This window comes from Pimephales promelas, chromosome 22 (assembly GCF_988280905.1).
Source record: "Pimephales promelas chromosome 22, fPimPro1.hap1.1, whole genome shotgun sequence".
Lineage (NCBI taxonomy): Eukaryota > Metazoa > Chordata > Actinopteri > Cypriniformes > Leuciscidae > Pimephales > Pimephales promelas.
The window spans coordinates 12,494,449-12,514,077 of NC_142790.1; positions in this window are offsets into that span (position 1 = coordinate 12,494,449).

Consider the following 19,629-nt stretch of genomic DNA (forward strand, 5'->3'; position numbering starts at 1 on the left):
TTCTAAATCCAGATCATTCTGATCCAGATGAAAATCTTTGAACAACTGGGCTCAGAACTTGGTCAAACAGATCATTTTTTGATGCTATTCTGGTGCTTGGAGCTTGATAGACATGCTCATTAGCTATATCACAAAACTTTTCCTTTTGTGTTGCATGGTTTGAATGTTCATAGTTTGAAAGACAAGGAGTGAGTAATGTTTTTGGACACTACTACAAGTGGCTGTCTGAACTGTAAAGGTACACGGGACAATTCCAAGCACAGCCTAGACCCTTCCAGGCAGGTTTGCTGGGACAGGATTGCACTCCCTTGCGGTAAAGGTTTTTGCTGTGATCTGTACTGTATGTGCATGTAGATGCCTGAGATTGTTTCGTAGCAGCAGTCATGAATGAAAAGTAGAATGTCATTGAATTGTACATACATAGAGATTTCTATATTATATGACGGATTATTTCAGATTAGTTTATATTTGTATTGGACGTGAGAATGGATTTGTGAGCAGTCAATTAACATAGCTATGAATTTGAAGCAGTACAGTATATTCTTACTGGATATAGTATATATAGCTGAAATATATATTAAATTATTTTTGTCCAAAAGAAAATGTACTTTATTTTATTCAATTGCACACTATTTATGTATGTTAGTTCAACACATTGCAGTGAGATGCACGGAGTGTGATACCTTAGCAACCATGTTTGCCAAGAAGAAAACTGCAGTTTAAGGCTAATGTGAATTAAAGCTCCTCTATCTAACAGTTCCTACGTTGATTTTTTACACATCACTCCTTCAATCTGTTAGAGAATCAAGGCGAATCAAACACAACTTAATCAAACTAATCTCTCATGGGATTAATTCACATGGCTTCAACACTCCAAGTTCTGGAGCCCACATTCCAGAGTCACAGAACGGCGCCAAGAGTTTGCTTTGGGGGACAATAAACCCCCCTCCGAAGACTTTTATGGTCCTGCAGATAGCAACAGAATGCCACAGGAAGAAACGTGTCAATATGTTAATGTTTTTACTGAGACAGGTCAGCTCCAAAATGGTGGAACGAGAGGCTCACAACAAAGACCTCTTTTGATACCCTGACAGAGATGTTCCTCTACCCCTACTCCTTGAACCTACCATGACCTCACTGTTGAGATCGGAGATCTCACACATAAAATCATATAAACTCACCACAGAACAATTCTTGGACCTATAACCAACCATAATTCTTGTTGTTCCTACACTTCATGTGTTATTATGCTTAGATCACATAATAACCATGTAATTGTTGTTAACTATTAACTCTTGTAATTGTTATACAACCATTAGAAGTGTGAATGCCTCGTTTGCTCTTAAACGAACCGTATTCTCGTGATTCAAAAGATGGCTTGATTGAAATCTGCGTAAAAGGTTTTGTTTTATGATTATAATTATCATAAGGTTAAAACGATGGTCTTTTGTCTCTGCTAAGTGCTGGAGACCAGCTCACAGACCATGCATAAATTATGATAAGTAAAGAAGTAGATCCACCTCCTGAGATCATGCCATTACCCATTGGCCTGAAGTTTCTAGGAGGATGGACTAGAGTTTAAGTTAAAGATCCAAACAAAGGACCTCATGTTCAGATTTTAGCAGAAGATTTCAGATGATTTTTGTCAGATTTTAGTTCAGTTCGTTCAGTTCTGTAACTGTTAAGTCCGTGCCTCTCTCTAAAACCAGCAAGAGAGTGTTCTGTTCGTGCTTATCTCTGAAACAAAGAACATGTCCACATGCTTCTACATCGACTAGACCAAATTCGACCAGCAGACGAATAACCCATCAAGATCAGGGTTACAATTCAGCTCAGTCAAGCCATCCGACTCGCCTTGCTTTCATTTCTTTCCTTTATTTCCTTTTTCGTAAAAGTTTCGTTTCAAAGTTAACTTTGCAACGCGCTTCGAACTGGAAAAGACTCTCATTCGCTTGCTAATCACACGTGACCAGCGGCGAAACTTCCATCCCTGCACTTCAAAGACAACAAACCACGCAACGGACCCGGCCGGGAAACCCCCCCTTCGACGCGACGCAGACAAAGGGAATTCCCTCAGCCACTACAAAGCGCAAGTACTCCAGGCTCTAACTGAACTGGTGCTTTAATGTTAATTGAATAACCTCTCTAAGAAACGAAGGTTCAAATTAATGCTTGGTGGTCCTTTCAGGTTATGTCTTACGTGCATATAGAAAGTTGAAACTTTCTCTCACTCTTTCCAACTCACTCTTTCCCTTTCGCGACTGTATGAATGTGTGTGTGCGTGTGCGTGATTATGTTTAGACCTTAGTTTGTGCTTAGAATAGCTAATAAAGTCTTGTCCATATATTTGAAAAGATAAATCTTCTTGTGTCGTGTTTGCACATTTAATGTCTTGTACTGTTCGATTTAAAGTTACCTTGCTAAGAAGACATAGTGTTTCACTATAGATTTGGTTATAATTACGGCCCGTTCAAATGAATTCTAAGCGAGTCATTTGCTCGGTTCAGTGATTCGGTTCCATAGATTCATTGCAAATCAATGAATCATTTCCCTTTGAGCTAAATTGGCCTTCGGCCCCCTTAAATACATTTTATGTATATTATTAAATGTTGCATTTGCTACATTAGTTGGTGGAGAATGCGGGCAGTTCAACCTAAATTGTGAACATATATCAAGAAATTATCTTTTCATTTTTGGTTGCGGATGCGAGATCCGAACCTCCGCGAGTCTGTGTGTGACGTATGCGCCGCGCGCACGTTGAATGTTGCTGCTGCTGTTATCTGTGAGTGAAGCTCCCAGAGAAAGCTGAGAAGTCTAGTCTGTCGCCTATTTTGTTTTCTTTATACCTGCATAAGATATAAGACCTCACACTAAAATAAGGTAGGAATTAAGCGTGTTCCTTATTTCCAGAAATGCCTCGTTATAGCTGAGATATCTGCGTGTTCCAGAGTCTTTCAAAGAGCTATAACGTTGTGTGTGTGTTTATATCAGTCAGAGAAGCCGAACGAAATCAAACTGCAGTAATTAAAACTAACCCTGTAAGTTAAAATATTTTCCTGACAGAGCGTCAAGCGTGTTCCTTGTCGAATCTAGTCATAAAAGCCTTAAAGTTATTTACCTGATCGCAGTGCGTGTTCCATTGCTTCTCCGTGATAAATGCTTAATGCTTTCTGTTTATTTTATTTGATCGCAGTGCGTGTTCCATTGTGATCTCCGTGATACACACTTAATGCTTATCTGTTTATTTGTTTGATCGCAGTGCGTGTTCCATTGTGATAAACACTTAATGCTTATCTGTTTATTTTATTTGATCACCAGTGCGTGTCCCACTATCCGTGATCCCCGTGATAAACAGTAATGCTTTTCTGTGTATGTCTGTTCAATTATTTATCGTGTAAACACTGCGCGTGTCCGAGTGTAATTGAATAGGACTGATTTTAAGTTTTGTCCAAGTAAAGCTTGTTTAGAAACTGAACCAAGTTAGACCCTGTTACTTTGTGTGAAACTAAACCTGTACAAAGACAGAGACGAGACCATCGTTCTCATAGAGCGCACCGCCGCGTGCTTAAAGTTATCACTCTCAACAAACTGAGTGAAGCCCCATGTCGTAAACCCAGCTACGAGTGGTGTATTTTATTTGAACAGTTTGAAATGCGCCGACATTTCCCGTAATATGATCGATTTGTTACTGTACATGTTCTGTGAACATCGAAATGCGCTCACATTGCATGGAACTCTAACAAACTGCTTACCAACTGCAATTCACGGTTCGCCCACTAGCGTTCGCTTGATCGCTTTAGTTGCTATCGTGACACGGAAGTCTTAACCAACACTTCCGGGTGAACTCTGACCCCCTCGAACTTTGTAAACAAACCAAACAAACGCTACGCTAAGCTAGGCTAAGCTAAAGCTGAGCGGTTGTTTGCATTGAGGCCTGTGCTAAAGCCTTTAGCATCAGTTACTATTATCAATACTAACCCCAGCGGTTAGCTATAGTGTCTGTTTGAACAACGTTAAAGCGATTTAACCATTTAGACACCTATCGATCTTTTCTTGTTTCTTCTTTTAACTTTATCACACTTTTCTTTAAAGTTAACCATATTTTTCCTGAAAGGAAAATACTGGTGTACCATTATTAATTGTTTTACCTGCATTTTACTTGAAAAAGAAAATACTGGTTTATGATTATTAATTGTCAAATTTCGAATTTGATTTTAAAAGAACAAGAAATTGCAAAATTGAGATTCTACCTTTCTAAACAGATCATTTCTAATGATTTCTAGATTTATTTTTGTAATAATTCTAATTGCATAATTTTCATAATTTTTACATTTCTCTTTGAGATCTAATCACTTTAGGTGAATTAGTTTTTGAAACTTAAGAACTCTGAAAGTTAAAATTTGAAGGTTATTATTACTATTACAAAAATAGTGTTAGACTCAGATTTGCTTATTATTGTCATTGCGTTTTATCCTTTCGTCTTGTTGGTTATAAACTTAACCACTATATTGGAATAATTCATTTGCGTGACGCTTCAATAGGAGACATTACCATCTCAATACGAGTTTCAAATAAACCAGAGACAACTGTCTTTTACGAAGTTTATTTGTGTGTTTAGTTGTTCATCAACTACCAATTCTATACTACTCGTAGTAGATCTAAAGGTAGCGGGATCCAACCTCCTTGCTTCATTTCTCCCTCATCGCGTCTTTCCTGTTCTGTCCTGCTTTATTCCATCTTATTTTGCACATTTGTAGGGAACAAACCTGGAAGAACCATCAACCAACTCTAAAAAGAGACAAAGATAATCTTTCCCAACAAATAGATTATTAGGTATTTGATTTTTAATCAAACCCTCTTGTGTTCTTCTCACTCTCCCTGCATTTGTAAACGCAATTTAAACTTTGACATCTTATCCAAGATTAATTAACAGAGACAAGTGTTGAGCAAACTCCGCCTTCAAAGCATCCCTGCTGTAAGCCCTGCTGTAAGCGGTCCAACCGAAGGTGTGTGTGTCAATCCTGTCAAACTCAGAAAAGAGGTATCAGCATTATTATTGTATTATTTTTCATTGCAAACATAATCAAAAATATTGTTTACCTTTCTGGAAACAGATTGTCATTGATAGAAACATTTATGAGAAATTAATACTTTCCCTAGTTAATAATTTCCTTTTGTTTCGTTTCTTTCTCATTTGAAATTGGTTGTTAACTTTTCTCTCTTCTTCTCTTACTCAGTTGAGTGACGAAGTCCTCACATCACGAGTTGAAACCAGCTTTCCAGTGATAGAAAATATTTACAAAAATATTTTCTTCCATTGAAAAAAAAGCTATTTCCATCTGAGATTTGTTTTAACCTCTCTCTTTTTCTTTCCTTTACCCAGTTGAGTGACGAGATCTTCACATCCCTAGCCTCACTGTGTACACTTAGACCAACATTTAGTCATCACGACACTTCACTATTGGTGCACACTTACTGAAACTACACTCAGCCGTCCAACCACATATAGGCTTATACCACACAGATCTGTGTCAGTCTCTTCACCGAGCGTGCCAACATGTCGTGGACGACAAACCCCACTGCCCAACGGGAAGACATGGACGCCTGGCTCAGAGGCATTACAGACTGCCTCACACCAAAGACAATTGAACTGTTATTATTCTTAATAATAATCATAATTCTGAGAAGATTCCTGACACATGATTCAAGCCAAAACCAAAGCCATGTGGAACTAACCAAAATAACCTGTTCCCTAAGCAATGCCTTCACAGCCCAGCTAAGCCACCAGCACGTCACCCACCTTCAGGAGGAGCTGACACGTGCCCAAAGCCGCATAGACAAGCTGGAAGTGAAAGTCCAGGATGACCTCAAGACCACCGGGTTCCTGAGAGAGCTGATGCACACTCAACACTGCAAAGACCAGCTCAAAGCGTCCGACGAAGCGGAGCATGAAACAAAGACCCAAGTTGACAAGCTCCAAGAAGCCCTTGCAGTCACTGAACGTGACAAACAAGAGTTAAAGACTGTCCAGAAGCACCTGGAAAACCAACTCCAGTCTGCTGAACATCAGCTCGAGAAAGCCAAAGCTGACATCGAAAGTAAGAACTCTAAACTCACTGCTCTGGAAGACCACCTGCGAAGGTGCAGCGTTGAAATTGACCATCTGACCCAACAGCGAGACGACGCCAACGACGAGCTCTACGCGGTCAGAAATGAACTCCAACATGTCTTTACACAGAAACCAGAGCCAAGAAGGGAGAGACCTCCCTCAGCATCATCACTGCTGAGCAGAACAGAGTCCTCCATCCAAGAACTGTCATCCTACGGAAGAAGTGAATGGCCACACCCCAAAACGTCACCGGCCTTCACCACAGAACTCTTCCCTGCCAACCAACAAAGAGAGATCATCCAGCCAGACTCTAAAGCTGCAACTGGAATGACCTTCAAAGATCTCAACCAGCTGGCTAAGAACATCAACCAGTTCGACCCGAACTCCACGGAGGGCCACTGCATCCAGGCCTACCTCCAAGATATCGACTTCCTCCTAGAGGTGAGACCACATATGACTGACAGAGACATTTTATACCTCCTCAGATTCACATCCAGTCAAGAGGTACGAAGCGTCCTAGACCGACAACCTGCTCATGTCAAGTCAAACTACCAGCTGCTACGTGAGATCCTGATTAAAGAATTTACAAGTCCAGAGTCAGAACACGGTGTGTTAGTCGCCTTGGAAACCAAACAAGGTCGTCAAGAGACTCCCCAAGCCTATTATCACCGTTTCCGACAAGCCTACTTCGGTGCACATAGCAAACCTGAATCTGAAGAGGATCTGAACTTCAAAACCCTCTTCCTGAGAAACCTGCACCCAGGACTGAGTCGTCATCTCGGCATCATGGCCTGCCCAGTCACCATGACGCTTCAACAGCTACGTGACCTGACACACAAGGCCTACATCAAACAAAAGATGACTTCAAAGAAAGGTTTGAAAACATCCACAGTGTCAAACTCCAGCAGCCAAGACACAAGCCTTGCACTGGAAGACACCCAGTGGCATGACAACGCCACAGTCCTTCATCAGGAGCACAGAGAATGCTACTCCCATGCTAACGACAGCTACCACTCCAACCACGTGGAAAAGTCATGGGACCCACCAGAAGGAAACAACTGGAATCAACGAGTGCATCCAAAAGCATTCTATGTGGGTAAGCGACAACGAAACCCACCTCCACACCACACTGAGTGTGTCCAAGAACACGACAGTCTCCCCTCAGAGGACATGGAGCGACTACTGAGTCGACTGCAAGTGTTCTTCAAAGACAAGCTGAACACAGAAGACCAGTGATCACCTTGCACACCTTCCTGAGACGACCACCTGTTCTACAACAACACAGAACAAAGTGGCCTCTCACAGTCAACCACTGACAAACACCCAGAGGTACCAGAAAACACCATCCTGGTTACCCATCACACCACAAGCTCCAAACTCAAGAACCATCTGTGTGCTGCCGCAACACCAGTAAGCACAGAAGTCAGACTGTCTGTCACAACCAGAAGGCATCACAAGTGGAATGCAACAAGGAGACCACGTTTTGCACTACAGCTTCACGCATTCGTGCCAAACCACCTCCCAATGTCTGCCAGAGAACTTCCTGCCTTACTGGACTGACCCCCAGCAGATCACAGAAGATCCCTTTCCAAGGCAAAGATGTGACAAGCTCATCAAAGCTAAGCCATCAAGCAAAGGGGGGGAGCAAAACAGACTGAGACAGATCTGACATACATACCGCATACATACAGTACATGCACTACACTACATTGTACTGACATACACAAGTTAAACACATCTACCATGAAAACATTCAACAAACATGTTTTTCATTGTATTAGCTACCCTTTCCACCGGAAACATATAGCGATACACCCAACAAGTATAACACCTCTCATCACATGTTGACACCTGTCACTGGAATGTATATAGTGGAAAATGTTCTTTAGATTATAAAAAAAAAAAAAAAAAAAAACCTTTTGCAATCTTTATTTTTTTGAGAGTGTAAATATCCTTTGAGACTGTACAGAACCTTAAGTAATAATAAAAAAAAATTTTTTTTATATATATACAGTGTGTGTGTGTACATATATATATATAGACACATACATAAATGCTAAATGCATACAGTACATACATCTCATTCTTATCTCACACTTTCTGTCACAATGATCTGCAGATTTCCTTTTTTTGCAACAGGATGTTTTCTATTCTATAAAATATTTATTTAATATAAAAAACCCAATGATATTATATAATTAGCATCAAACTAATATACTTATTTACAGTGATTAAAGAAATGACCGAAATGATTGCACAACCACCAAATATGGGGATTTGCAAGTATGTTAATTGACGTTAAACAAAAGAAGAAGAAAGAAGTAGGATGGTGCTCTCAATCCGTTGCTCTGGTGAGAATGTGTGTTAAAGGGATACTTCAGGATTTAGCATTAACCGTTGAATTAGGAAACCTGTAGTATTTTCGAATTACCATGACGAGGGATTTATGTATGTTTTGTCTGGAAAAAAATCCTCCGATGACGCAAAAATCATCATTTTACGTCATCAGAGGATTTTTGGCCAGAGGCTAAAGACTACAGTCAGTAGAAGGCGCTGTCCCGCATGTTTTCAACCCGCCCATAGAGGGTGGGATCTCACTCACAGAATGTACACATAGTGTCAGCCATCTTTTTTTGGAAGCTAAGCTTGCAGGCTCTTGTTCTGTGGAGAAAGCCGAGTAGTAGGGGTTACCATCCTGGACATGTCCGGGCATCAATGTTGTTGAAGATTAATTTTATTATTTACAAAATAAGTAATTTAGCTGTATAGTACACCATTATGTCCTCTAGGTGTGTGTCTTGCCTGAAAGCCTGAAAGGCCCGAATGCTGATACAACAGAGAGTGCTATTTTAGTATGTCACATGGTACAAGGTATTTCTCAAAATATCCATAGAATGTATTACCATTTTTGGAGATGATGTAGGTGTTTATAGCCTATGTGAAACTTAAGAGTGATTGCCTGCAGGAGGAAGGATCCTTCGCAGGGGACGCTCAGCTTTGTTTGTGAATAAAGATCGAAGATCCCTGAGAAGTGATTTCATAAAAAGACTGAAACCATAACAATATCCTGGATTCAGCTTTTGCTTTCTGTTGTCGCTATCTAACTGAATTCATTCTGATTGGTGAATCTGAATGTAGTGTTTAGATGAACGCTAAACAAGTGATCGCTTGATGTGCGTTTTATCATTGCTAAGAAAATTTCCGCTCCTCCCTGAGAGATACGAGACGGTGCGTCTCACAGGTATCACTCATCGATAATCACGCCACCGGCCTCGCGCTGTTCTCCCGCGGCCCTCACTCGTCCTGCTCGCCACAGTAAACATAATGAATGGCCACTGTAGAACGCAAAAGCCGAATACCAGACATTTTAGGCGATCTCGAAACACATTTTTGAGCAGACTCATCATGGAGACTCATTAGCCTAGACTTGTTGTTTAACTACTGCGCTCTGTTACCGGTAGGCGTGGCCTCCTAGGGCAGCAAAGCAAGTGCATTTTGGGAGTTGTTGTCTTTCATCCACATAAGCCAAAAATACATTTTCTCAGACTTTCTCAATCTAGAAAGATCCAAATTCAAAAAATAATTTCACATAACTACATAAATGTCTACATAAATGACCCATTTTAAATAAACATTCATCTTTCCAGAGGTGATCGTGAACACACTCAGCATACCTCAAAAATGGTTTGGGTTAATCAACTGAGAGTTTAGTAAGATTACCTTGCTTTCTGAAATACCCCCCTGGTCTTATAATACAATTTTAAAAACAACAACAGCATGGTACTTTTCATTAAACATAGCACAAAAAAAAACCCCAAAAAAGACAATTGACGTTGAACAAATACGTAAAGATATAAAACAAAATAGAAACACACAATAAATAATACAATTTTTTTTCTTGAATTATTAATAATATTATTGAATATTGATCTTCTTTTAATGCTACTGATTTTCATAAGCAAATATGCATTTAAGTCAAAATGAAGCAGTTTAAACCTTTACTATTTCCCATAGCTGTAGTTCAGTACTTGCCTGTCTGTGCATCATTTTGCCTTTTGCTTTTTCAGCAGGTTTTATAAAAGCTAACCCCTCCTATGAACATCCATTAACACCTCAAAGATATTTGCTTCTCTTTGCTCATCTGACTTCATATACCCTACTCGCCTTTGATCAGACACAAGGCTCTGGGTGACAGCTTGTCTACAGCTGCCGGTAAACTAACATTACCACAAGTGTGCCTGCATTTGTTTGATAGCATGATATCTATCACTGGTCACAGCCAGAAAGAACAGTGAACTTTTGAAGCACATGTCAATAGCGATCTATTTATTGTGATCTTTAGAGTGAGTGCACCTTCGGTAGAATTGCCCTCAAATGTGTATCTTTCATATTTATTTCTAGAAAGTTTTTCATTCTTTTGAGAGCTCACACCAGTAAGAATCAATAGCCTTAGAGAAAATTTGGCTGTCCTCTCCTTGATTATGATAGCCATTGGTGTGTTAGCCTTGAACCACACCCTATTTGTGACAGAACATTTCCACACTTTGTTTTTTACATTTTATCATTTATTCATTCTAAAACATTACATTTTATCTCCTACAATAGGTTTACATGCATCCAAGGTCAAAAAACACTTAAATTTTTTTCCTAACATACATTATACATCACCTCATTTCTCAAAGAGTCTGAAAACAGTTCATTGAAGATTTAGGGTGCGTCTCAATTAGCTCCCTAGCTTCCCTTGGTCGTGAATCAGTATATGGTGTACATGAATTTGGGCACTGGTAAGGACAGTAAAGTGTCCTAATGTGTAGCTCATTACACATTGGGACACTGATGAGATTAACATATTTCCAGTGACATGACAACATCCTTATTCTTGTATGTGGCGAGGGTTTAAGGAGCCAGGAGAGAGATGCTAACTAAGATAAGCAACCCGGGAGTCCACTTAATAAAACTCTAATAAGATTTACAATGTAGCCAACTACGCCACCTCAGGACTTTCACCCAGGGATATGTAATACTCAAACACAGGTCCGTTAATTCTTCCAAAGGAGGACTGGAAGTTCTGACAATTAAAAGCAATTTATTACAAAAAAATCTTCTTTTTTTTCACACTGAGAAACAACGCATTCACCAAGCGCAAGCGGCAACCTCCCCATCTCTCTCTTGAAGCCAACACGGAAGTGAATTAAACTGCAATTTATCGAGTGGCCGCTTGAGGCAGGCAGCAGAAGCGAGTCAAATCTGTATCTCCCTCATGTTAAAATGCCCAACTTTACAGCAGAAAAAAACATGTTTACAGCCTGGAGCAAAAAGTGGCTTTGGTCTATAGAGCTCATTTTTCCCTTCATGACAACTGTGAGGGGGGTGAATTTTTTTACAACTCATCTGGTTAAATTATATTTAAGCCTTAAAGTTCTGCATAATTAAGGGTGTGGCCACTTGAGTGACAGGTGGATTCTTGCCGCCGTGTTCACTGTCGTTTGTCTGCTGTTTGTTAGCGTCACCCTCAGCTGTGTTTGTGCTTTTCCGGGATTATTTCATACAATTTAATACATGAAGTATTCCTTCGCCCGTGCACGCTGTGTTGGATTCCGTCGTGTCGTGAGAACGACCGAGAGCGCTGTGTTTCCAGTTGTTTCCCTCGCATGCGCTAAATGGATGTCTAATGATGATTTCAGTGCTTTCTCTCCGTCCATGCAATAGATGCACACCCTTGAATGAGCGCGGATTTCTAGTTCATTTACTTGAAGTTCTGAGGTAATTATCTTTGGTTGGACCCATCTGAGAAACTGAGAGCCGGCCAAAATCAGATTGTAAAATGGACTGAATTAAAGCTCTTTACGAACTTGACGTGAGATGCCGACTAATGTGTGCTTGCCTTAAAGGAACACTCCGACTTTTTGGGACTTTAGCCTATTCACCTTACCCCCCAGAGTTAGATAAGTCCATACATACCTTTTTCATCTCCGTGCGTGCTATAAGTCTGTTTGACGCACCCACCGCTAGCCTAGCTTAGCACAAAGACTCGATGTGAATGGTTGCAGCTTTCATACTGATCCAAATGAGTGGCAAAATAACGCAAACGTTTTCCTATTTACATGTTGTGATTTGTATAGTCACATAATGTACAAATAACAAAGTCAAATGAGACACAGACATCTTTTAACCGTATAAAACCTGGGAACTATTCTCTGAAGGCGAAGCACTGCTAATTTGACGGCGTAATAACCGCATCACCGGAGACACGCCGTGGTGAGGAGCGGAGAGTTCGCTCGGTGTTTGGGTAATAGAGTCAGCAATTTATAAATAGTAAAAGCGTAGTTTAGAGTCATGGGTTTTCGCTCTATTGTAAATAGCTGCGACTGTAAACAGGGGAGGTAATACCATGTTTCACAGAATTCCAACTAAAAACGCTGACTGGATGAAGAAATGGCTAACTTACTCTGGATATTTATCCAAACACACCTAAGATTATCAAGGGACATTATGTTTGCTCGGTACATTTCAATGAGGACGACTATTTTGAAAAAATGGAATTTGCCACACGGACCATAATGTGCTGAAGGATACGGCCATCCCATCGATAGCACAGACAGGACAAGTGGATCACCTGCGGCTGAGGTAAGTGTTCCGTTATGTTTTTAGATGACCTACTGTAACAGTGCCTTTAGCCAGAGCTAATGTAACGTTAGTGACACTATTATATGATTAGGGTATGAATATGTTATTATCTTGATGCGGTGCGGACGCGCTTGGGAAAAAAAACCGAGCGCTTTCACCGCGTTGAACTTGCACCCTGCGCGCCTAGTAGCCTAAATTTGAAATAACCATGGAAATAACGAACTTGAGCGTGCAAAAGGGTACGATAGGCTGTGAGTTCATTGTGCAAAAACAATTTGTGCTATTACTTTCCCCTTATTCTATCCTATAGTAATGCAATATATAGGCAAATGTATTTACTGTTGAATACATTTGGTTCAGCTAATAAATTGCATTTAAAATATATTGATTCCTGTAATAATAATTATTTATTCATGTGATATTTATAAATCTGGGTGCGTTTTTGGTTGGAAATCAATGAAACATGGTACTGTATTACCTGGTCTCCCCTGTTTATTGTCACAGCTCATACAATAAAGCAAACACCCATGATAAACTTTGCTTTTCTATCTAATGTTAGTAATTGCTGACTCTTTATTCCATAGCTGAGCGAAGCGAACTCTCTGCTCCTCGTCACGGTGCGTCTCAGGTGATTATCACTCTGCCCAAGTAGCAGTGCTTCCCCTTCAGAAAATATAGTATTTATACGGTCAAAAGATGTCTGTGTCTCATATGGCCTTGATATTTGCACACTCTGTGACTATACAAACCACAACATGTAAATAGGAAAACGTTTGCGTTATTTTGTCACTCATTTGGATCAGTATGAAAGCTGCAACCATTCACATCCAGTCTTTGTGCTAAGCTAGGCTAGCGGTGGGTGCGTCAAACAGACTTATAGCACGCACGGAGATGAAAAAGGTATCTATGGACTTATCTAACTCTGGGGGGTAAGGTGAATAGGCTAAAGTCCCAAAAAGTCGGAGTGTTCCTTTAAAGAATTAGTTCACTTTTGAAAAAACTTTAGCTGATAATTTACTCTCCCCATGTCATCCAAGATGTCCATGTCTTTCTTTCCTCAGTCGAAAAGAAATTTAGGTTTTTGATGAAAACATTCCAGGATTTTTCTCCATATAATGGACTTCAATGGGAACCGGATGGTTCAAGTATCAAAAGACGGTTAATAACTGTTTCAGATGCAGCTTCAAATGTCTTTAAACGACACCAGACGATGAATAAGGGTCTTATCATGCAAAACGATCGGTTATTTCAAAACTTATTCCAAAAATGTAACTTTTATAAGGACAAATGCTAGCCTTGCTATATTCTCTGAGGCGCGTAAACGTCACGTAATACGTAATTACGTTCAAAAGGTCACGGGCGACGTAGCCGGAAGTACAGAATCAAAATCGTCCGACATCGTTGTTTTTCCTTTTAATTCCTTTTTTTGTAAACGGTGTTTGAGTTAGTTTGCACGTTCAACCTATGCGTTCAACTTGTAAACACTCTGACTCTGTACTTCTGGCTACGTCGCCCGTGACCTTTTGAACGTAATTACGTAATACGTGACGTTGCAAACGCGCCTCACAGAATATAGCAAGGCTAGCATTTGTCCTTATAAAAGTTACATTTTTGGAATAAGTTTTGAAATAACCGATCGTTTCGCATGATAAGACCCTTATTCATCGTCTGATATCGTTTAAAGACATTTGAAGCTGCATCTGAAACTGTTATTAACACTATCTTTTGGACCTGAACCATCCGGTTCCCATTGAAGTCCATTATATGGAGAAAAATCCTGGAATGTTTTCATCAAAAACCTAAATTTCTTTTCGACTGAGGAAAGAAAGACATGGACATCTTGGATGACATGGGGAGAGTAAATTATCAGCAAAAGTTTTTTTCAAAAGTGAACTAATCCTTTAAATCACTGTCACATGCGCAAGCTTAGAGCAATATTGTAAGTAATTAATACATTTTTAACTAGCAGAATAACGATGCATCACGATGCACATAGTTGACTGCTTGTATGTTGTGAGAAATGTGTGTGATCTGTGTTAATGTACTTGTATACATGCTCTTAATTGCCCCTTGTGAGATTAATAAAGTTGATAAAAAAAAAGTAAAGTAAATAGTCTCACTTTTAGTTACGTCTATTATAATATTTCAAAGGGCAAAACATGAACTTTAACCATTGGCTTTACTTTTTCAATCAGCTGTCATTCAGCGCGAGGGCAGCAGCATTACCTCAGCTCCACCTGCGTCCCACCTCTTTGCCCATTTTAATTTATTCGGTACTGACGACAGGTGACGCATTGCCGATGTAACCCACTCAAAAATAGCTTACTACCATTTCATTACATTTTTAGTTTAGTATCTGATTTCTTGATTGCTTTAGTTGTGTTTTCCCTGCACACCGTATTCGTCCAGTAGGTGGCAGTGGTGGCACTGCCTAGAGAGGAAAGCTGATACACCGACTCTCGGAGAAGAAGACAGAAACCGCGAACAGCAGGACGATAGAGCTGAAGCCCTCTTTCCATTTTGGAATAATAGTTAAAAGAAAAGAATATTTAAAAGTTAAAAGTGTTTTTCCCACCAAACATATTTTTAAGGCGGAAATAACAGAGCAAAGGGTCGAAATTACAACGAGTTTACCTACTTTTCTGATTTTTCTCCGGTGAGTGTTTTATACATGCTCGTCATTTGTGTTACTAGCAGACATGGTGTGATAGATACAATTAATGAGTTAAGTTGTCTTTATTTTTTCTAGTTTACTGTAACTCAGTTGTTTAATGCATTGTGTGAAAATGTATTGATGAGATATGTACTCTATAAGCTAAACAAAAACCAATCGGAGTTGAACATGTCAGAGTTTAATGATTTAAATTGTTATTTCATGCTATGTTGAAGCCATGTTACCACGTGATATGCTAGTGCTTGAGTTTCATGATACATTGAAAATAAGGATTTAAACTACTAGAGTTCATGAATATGAGTTCTATTTCTAGAACTAGTTAATTTACAAATTATTGAGAGAATAATTGAATGTTGCCCTGCTATGCAGGTTGTTTTTTTTTTTGGATGCATGCTTTGAGAGGGAGTTCCATTGGACGGATTCACCATCAGACACGCGAGGTAGAAGAGCAGAGGGCGCGAAGGATCATCTTGCCTGCATCACGAACTGCTTCTACTCACCTTTTCCGCATTGCATCGTGCAGATAAGAGATTTCACTTCACTATAAAACAAAAAACACACTACCCGGGTAGATTGACTTTTTTTTTTATTTCATATTTTCTCAACTTGTGTAAGAAACAAACAAAAAGTTGAGAACTGAGAGAAACACTGATTTTCACAACTAAAAGGACATTACAAAGAAAAGATAAACAAGGTCATACTGGTTGATATTTGATGTTCAATAAATTCCGGCTATCTGTTCTGAGTAAACTATTTGGTACTTTCATTTGTCTACTCCTCCTGTGAAAAGTTCCTTAGAAAGGTAGTTTCACTTTACATTAATAAGTGCCCCTTACACCAAGATGGCGACGGCCGGCCCCGCCCACTTTAGGCTTCAAAAACGCTCTTCAGAAACCTTTGGGTGACGTCACGGACACTACGTCCATATTTTTTTTTACAGTCTATGGCATTCACTAATGAATATCTTTCAGGCATTTACCTCTTAATTACCCATAGATGTTAATACAGAAAATGTATTTTAAATAAATAAAAAAATAAATACTGGAGGTTAATCAAAGACACAAACAGGAAGGGGAATCCCTGACCCACCTTGTAAGTAACCACTCATTAGACTGCAACCACACGCTAGTGACCCTCACTACAAATGCAATATAGCAAGTGTGTTGAACACCACATCCCAAAAGCTGGTGGGCCAAATAGCCTTTCACAAATGTCTCGGAGAGAACCCACAGCACTTAAATTACAGGTTTCCTAAAATAATACTTACAACATACAACATATTTATACAGAAGACAACAGCAACAAACACCTAGCAACAAAACAACAGCGTAGTCTAGGTCCGTGTGTCCTGCTGATTACACAGCTCCGAGCTGGAAGCATGCTGTTAGACACAACCCCTAATCTACACACAGTACTGAGATTTAAGCACTTTTCAAAGCATAAGAGAATCCCTGAAAAGAGATCATACTCAATCCGTCAGAACAATGTTGCCACATGCTCTTACTGCACTGCAACAACTGTAGAACAGGCTTTAGGTTGCACACCACCAATATTACCCAGAAAATTTAAATCACATGCCAATTTACACTCATCCACATACCAGAGATTGTAGAAATAAGTAACCCAAACTACACGACTTCATCAGGTAAAGGTAGACAATGGAAACCTAGACATGGCTAAACCTAATCATTGCAAAAACAAAGGAATTCATAATGAACATTAGAAAATGTAATACACACCACCAAAACCCCTCTTCATAAATGGCGAGTACGTGGAGAGAGTTCACTCATTTAAATTTCTGGACATCCATATTACAGATCGTTTCTCATGGACAACTAACACCACTACAGTTGTAAAAAAAAAGCACAGCAGCACCTCTACTTCTTGAGGATGCTCAAGAAAAACAGCATGGATTTGAAGCTGCTGGTGTCCTTTTATAAATTCACCATTGAAGGCATTCTTTCATATTGCATATCTGTGTGGTTCTGCGCTGCCGACAAAAAGGCTTTGCAGAGAATCATCAAGACTGCAGAAAACATCATTGGATGCCCCCTACCCTCCCTGTCAGACAGTGCACTTAGTTGTACTCTCTCAAGAGCTAAGAACATCATGGACAATACACATCCAGGTCACCATCTGTTTCAAATGTTGCCTTCTGGTAGGCGTTAGGTCTATACAATCCAACACCACCAGATTTAAAAATAGCTTCTTTCCAAATGCAATAGTTTCTATAAACAAATAATTAGATAAACCCAGTCACTCACTGCCACCCTTTGCACTGCGATAACTGTCTTAATTTAATTTTAGATTGTTTTTACTCTATTTTATTTACATACATTCTTTTTTATTTATTTTTTAATGTACTGTAAGGATTATTTATTGTATTTATTGTACACACCCAGTGGAGAGCACTCCCAATTTCATTGTATTGTAAAGTACAATGACAATAAATGCATTCAATTCAATAAACACAAGCTCAGCCCACCGTGCACCTTGCTTTTTATTATATGGCCACGTTTACACAAAGCCAGGTATTTAGCGAAATGAATATTTTCCCCCTCTCCGTTTTCAAAAATAACATTGTTCACACACCCGCATAAATACGCCGTTGAGCGCCATCATAACTATGCCAAACCTATTGGCGGCAGTGTAGGGAGAAGGATAAAGCCATGCAAGCCAATCCTCAGAATCGACAAGAGAGAACCTAAAACGCCGTTTCTCCCAGTTCACACGACAACACATAACCGGCGTTTTCGGAAATCTCCACTTTGGCCGGAGTTTTAGAAATAATCGTTTTCTGTGATAAAAACTGGGCTTTCATGTAAACGAGAGGGAAATATCTGCGTTTTCCCTTCGTGTAAACGGGGCCTAAGAGGGGGAGTAATCTGCTACATGTACAACATCATACTTGTAAACATCAAACATGAAAATAACATACTGGTATTTTCAAACAGCAGAACTGATATCTTTCTGACATTATGTTATTTAGTGAGTGGTTTCACGTGATTTATGTTTCACACTTCAAAACTTCCGTTAAGGGACATAGTGAGCATCAATGCTCCCTGTTTTACACGTAAGGGTTAATGCCCGACGAGGTGTCCATTGTCAGGTTTTAATGGACGACGGCGAGGCGTAAACCGGCCTACGCGCAGCGGAGGACGGTTGCCTCCGCCGAAGTCCATTAAAACCTGACAATGGACACCTCGGAGGGCACTAACCCGCTTATACCATGGTCACTTGCCAAATAAAACATTTTTAAAACATTAGTTTATATTTTAATTAGGCTAAATCTAGTTTTTACAAATAATAACTTGCCTTGCCTGACTGTTTATTTAGCAACCGGAGATATTTATAGTCCGCTTAGCTTGTATCCCTTCAGGTTCACAAATGCTTTTTTTTTTCATGAAACACAAAGGTAGGTAGGCATAGTTTTTTTTTTTTTATTACACATAAAACAATTAATCAAACAACAATAAAAAAACAATTAGCTCTGAGCTCCAGCGATTTGCGCTTAACGTTATAGAGGGCAATAAATTAATCAGATCAAAGAGAGGGTCATTTGCCTCAGGCTCCTTAGGCTTGAAACGCTGTAACGTTCAGCCTTCTCTTAGGCTTGAAACGCTGTAACGTTCAGCCTTCTCCTGCCTTGGTTGTCTGGACAGCTGCGTAAAACTCCCGCAGGGTCTCATTCAGGGGTGCGTTTCCCGAATGCATCGTTATCCAACTATGGTCGCAAGTTACGTCGTTACCAATAGCGTTCAATGGAGCAGAGCAGCAGCGGTGTAATTTTCTCCGTTTTATTTACATTTTTTCTTTCTTCAGCAGCATACCAGTCGTCAAAGTTGCCATATTCTCCATAAATGTTAAAAGAAATAGCACGAAGTCGCTCATTGTTGTATTAGGCTATAATATCTAACGTTAGATGATCGAGCATGTGACTGCCTGTTGCTATGGTTACTCACAGCCGTTGTAGGCAGCGCATTTATTTATTAATTTTGAATGGTAAACAGGCAGTTTCACCAGAACTACTTTACTAGGTGTCCTCTATCACTTTTTAACGGACACCCTGCAGCCAATCAGAATCGAGTATTCACCCAGACCATGGTATAAAGTGCATTGTGGGATTTTTTTGGAAACGGACGTTTCAGTGCACTTGAAGGATTTTGTGATTAAAATGGCTTTCTCCCTGATCAGTGCTCTGACTATTGAACTAGCGACC